The sequence below is a fragment of the Sorex fumeus genome, unplaced genomic scaffold (assembly GCF_029834395.1).
Source record: "Sorex fumeus unplaced genomic scaffold, SorFum_2.1 ptg000014l, whole genome shotgun sequence".
NCBI lineage: Eukaryota > Metazoa > Chordata > Mammalia > Eulipotyphla > Soricidae > Sorex > Sorex fumeus.
In genome coordinates, this window is record NW_026606071.1 from 7,967,999 (window position 1) to 7,973,033 (window position 5,035).

Here is a 5,035-nt window from a genome sequence, read left to right on the forward strand (position 1 = left end):
AGCATTCTTTGGCTTTCATTGACAGCTACTTTGACAGCACATAGAGCATGCTGAAATGCTAGAGAAATTCAAAAATCATTTGCTGAATACCTAAGTGGAAACCAAGTTTAATTCTGTTTTCAAGACGGAGCATCTCTATATTCCGTACTTTTTCCTCTGGAGGAGCCCACATTTTCTCTTCAACACCCGGCTCGCTCGCTCTCTTCTCTAACATTTCTCTAAGTAAATTTCTTTAAATAAAACTAATTTACTTTGCTCAAAATAAGAGAGATCTTTTCAAAAATATGGCATACTTGACAAATTTGTGTGTCATTCTTGTGCAGGTGCCATGCTAATCTCTGTAATCATTCCAATTTTAGTATGTATGCAGCCAACGTGAATACAGGAAATTTTTTCAGAAGCATTTTATAGGGGCCTGAAAGATAGTTCATCAAGTAAGGCACTTACTTTGCATGCAGCCCAGTTATCTTTTGCACTGCTTATGGTCCCCTGAGCAACATCAGGAGTGATCCCTGAGCACAGAGCCAAGAGTAAGCAAAAATAATAACAAACAAAAAATAGAAGAAAGACTTGAAAGAAAAAAATATAGCGGTCAAGAGAGTTTAAGTGATAGAACACAAGCTCTGAGTTCAGTTCCTGACACCACATGGTTCACTGAGGTCTGCTAGGTATGGCTTCCATAAAAAAAAATTAAGAAAAGGGAAAAAAAATATAAAATTCAATCCAAATAGTCCCAACAGGCAAATAATCCAAAAATAGTTTGTTAAGTTTAAAAATAATAAGAATGTTTTTCACTACAGGTTAGATTGACGAGTTGTATTTTTGCATAGGTTAGTATCCATATACTCTTCATATAGATTCAACAATTGTGACATTTTGCTTACTCTCATACACTTATACCACACACACACACACACACACACACACTATCTTAAATTATGTGAGATGACTATAAAGTGGTAATTTATTTTTTATTTCCTCCCTATTTATTAGTTGGTATTCTTTATAACCAACAAATTGTTGGTGGGAGCATATGGAAGCAGATTTATATTAACAATGGCATGGAATCACATAGTCTGGAAGCAACCTTTTTCATGTAGTCCCCAAAATGTGTGAGGCACAAATCCCCGAATACTAAAATTTACTGCTGTCAGAAAAACCTAAAGTCTGAAATACTAATTTTTATTCTTTCAGCATAAAAAGTATAAAAATGACTGGGATTGCTATGGTAATTATCACTGGGATATCTGGTCCAGACACATCTTAAGCTATTTTATTATTAACATTAAATTAAAAGGGGAAGAAATTACATTGGAGACTAATATTAAATTTTAAAGGGAGGAAATTATATTTGGGAATATTTGTTAGAGCTGTAAGAAACATTTTGAAATGGAAAGAAAGCTTATTTTAAATATGTAAACAGAGGTTGGAGCAACAGCACAGCGGGTAGGGCATTTGCCTTGCAAGCAGCCGACCCGGGTTCGAGTCCCAGGATCCCATATGGTCCCCTGAGCACCGCCAGGAGTGATTCCTGAGTGCAGAGACAGGAGTGACCTCTGTGCATTGCCAGGTGTGACCTCCCAAAAAGCAAAAAAATAAAAAATAAAAAAATATGTAAACATTTAAAATTTTAATTTTCAAAGAAGAAATGGAAATTGAAAGAAGGATTTGGGGAAAAAAATTAAAAGTCAACATTTCATAACTAACACTAATGCTGATGCATTGAGGTATTAATGCCAATCCAAATGGTCCCAACAGGCAAATAATCCAAAAATAATTTGTTGAGTTTAAAAATAATAAGAATGTTTTTCATTACAGGTTAGATTGATGAGTTGTATTTTTGCATATATGTATATGTATATATATAAAGGCTTCTTTTAAAGATATTAGAATTACATGTGTGCAATAGTCACATAATTGAATTGAATTATGTGAATTTGACTTGCTTAACTAGTTAGAGCTTCTTCAACAGTTCTAAAAGGGCTTCACTCATTTATCAACCAAGAGTGGTGTTCCTCTTCATGTCGGCTACTTAGCAGGCACTGGGAGTTCCCAGGTGAATAGCATGGTTATCTGTCATTAAGTGCCATCAAACTCCTAGTTCTAAGGGTCTCCCTAAGATAGCAGAAGAGGTAGAGGTGAGAAGAGAAAAGGATGCTTTTAAAGAGGGGGAGCTAAGGAACAAATAGTCTAGACAAATATAAGATTAGAAGAAAATGCAGATGAACCTGAGAGGTCCGTGGGAAGTCTTGGATGAGGATGCAAGCAGAGCTACCTCTCACAACTTCTTCATCAGAGACACTTGAAGCCAGAACTGAAATCCAGATCCAATTTCACTTGTCAAACTGTACAACAACTTGGATACAGGATGCTGGGGAGGAGTTTATCTGCCACCCAAAAAGGGTAACTTTCTCACCAAAGCTTAGGCTATCATGTCCCTGAATCCAATGTTGTACTTAGAGAGAGAGAGAGAGAGAGAGAGAGAGAGAGAGAGAGAGAGAGAGAGAGAGAGAGAGAGAGAGAGAGAGGTGGCAGTTGATGGCGCTCATCCCATGCACTAATTAGAATCTTAAATTATTTTCTTAGTAAGCACAGAATTCAAGGATATATTTCTGGGCTAAAGGGATAGTAGGGCTGAGGCACTTGCCTTGCACGTAGCCAACACTGATTTGATTCTCAGCACCACATTTGGTCCTCTGAGCACTGCCAGAAGTGACCCCTGAGCACAGACCTGAGCTCTGTATCTGGTGGATGTGATTCCAACCCCCCCATCAAAAACCAAACAAAAATTAAGAGTATATTTATGAGACTTATAGGTGTATACCTCTTGAGTTTATAATAAGATATAATTATAGATATTTTATTTGTTTGTTTGGGGGCCATACCTAGCAGTGCTCAGGGCTTATTCCTTGCTCTGCATTCAGGAATCCTCATTAGGGCACTCATGGGATTCCAGGGATCAAATACATGTCAGCTCCATGCAAGCAATTGTACTACCCACTGTACCATTGCTTCAGCCCTAGAATTACATTGTTACAACCATGATTTTACTTGAGAAAAACATTAAGTTTCGATGTATACCATGTTTTTTTCTATTTGAGCAAGATTATCTTCTTTAGTTTTGTTTTACTTTTGGAGCAACACCCAGAGGTACCCAGGATTTACTCCAGCTTTGTGTGAATGGTCACTTCTGGCAGTGCTGGGAGACTGTATGTGTACCAGCAATTGAACCCAAGTTAGCCATGTGCAAGGTAAGTGGCTGATCTACTTCACTGTCTCTCCAGATCACGTTATCATCTGATTGTCTCAAATCTTAAAATTTATGGTTCCACGTAGGATAGGGGAAATCAGCTTAACCATTTCAATCATAGAGTACTGGTGTGGAGCTTAAAGTCCACTTCATTTTTACTTGATTTTAATTTCCTGGGAAACACCTGGAAGCAGTCTTCATACTGAAAGAAAGCAACTGTGGGTGCTCATAATTTTTTGAACCTAAAATAGGAAACATTGAATGGGTATGCATTTTATTAAACCTAGAATTTAATAGATTTTGGCAAACCAATCTAAGACAGTATTTTTTTATTCCTTAAGTCAAGATTTATTCAGTCTTCATTGTGGAATTAAGCAGAGATTTGTGGAGTTCTTCAGATAATGGGAAGGAGAAAGCGCTATTTCTGCATTCAAAGGGATAAGGTTATTTTGACATTTAAATATTTCTTTTCAGAAAGTTTATAGCAATACCAATATGGATACAATATGAGCAGGTCGGGGTTGTAGTGATAGTACAGTGGGCAGGGGATTTGTTTGCTCTGCATACGGTCAACCCAGGTTCAATTTCCATCATCCCATACAGTCCCCTGTGCACCACCAGGAGTAATTCCTGTGTGCAGAACCAGGAGTAACTCCTGAGCATCGTCTGATGTAACCCCCCCCAAAAAAATACTTTTAGGACCATAGAGATAGAACAGTGGGTAGGGTGTTTGCCTTGCACATGGCCAACCCAGGCTCAATCCCCAGCATTCCATATAGTCCCCCATGCATCTCCAGGAGTAACCCTTGAGCGTTGCCAGGTGGGACCCAAAATGCCAAAAAATTTATTTTTTTAAAGAATATGGGCAGGTCAACAGGCAAATGAAAAAGTGCTCATCATCACTGATTATCAGGGGAATGCAATCAAAACAACAATGAGATATCACTTCACACCAGTGAGAATGAACTGTATCCAAAGCTTAGAAACAAGTGATGTTAGGGAGAAGAAAAAAGAAGCCACAACAGTTGTGAGACTATACACTGGTTCAGGCTCTAAGGATAACAGTCCTGGGATTTATTAAAAAAAATTAGCGGAGTTTATGCACAATTCAATCAGCCTAATCAGTGGCTGAATAAATAGCAGTACTCCTACATAACAAAATAAATTAAAAGTAGGAGATAGAGAAAGAGTACGGTGGGTGAGGCACTTACTTGCCTTGCATGTGGCGGACCTGGTTATAATGTCTGGTGCTGCATATCGTTCCTTGAGCCCCACAGGAATGGCCCCTGAGTACAGAGCCAGGAGTAACCCCCGAGCACTGCCAGGAATGGTCTCAAGACAAAATAAACAAAAAAAAATTTTAAATATGATGGGGCTGGAGAGATAGTACAGCAGGTAGAGCACTTTCCTTGCATGAGGCCAACTCCGTTTCAATCCTTGTCATCCCATATTGTTGCCAGAGTGATTCCTGAGTGAAGATACAGGAGCAACCTCCGAGCATTGCTGGGAGTGGGGGTGGGGGAACCTGGCTATGATCAGCATTTACTACTGGCTCTGAACTCAGAGATTTCTCCTGGTAGTGATCAGGAGACCAGGTGGGTCCAAGTGCCAAGGAATCAAATCCAGATTGTCCACATGCAAGGTAGGTGCCTTCCCCACTGTCCTATCTCTCTAACTCCACATTTTACTTTTTTTTTTTCTTGAAACAGTATCTGAATGCATAGGAATGACGACTGGTAGTGATTCAATAAATAAATATAAGGAAAAATAAAACACACACACACA

At 38.7% G+C, this 5,035-nt stretch overlaps 1 non-coding gene across 1 annotated transcript; it reads right to left on the reverse strand.

The window, feature by feature from the left end:
- Positions 1–278: 278 nt before the first annotated feature.
- On the reverse strand, positions 279–381 carry LOC130021261 (U6 spliceosomal RNA). The gene has a single exon (XR_008792147.1). It is a non-coding gene; the product is annotated as a U6 spliceosomal RNA (small nuclear RNA).
- Positions 382–5,035: the final 4,654 nt, after the last annotated feature.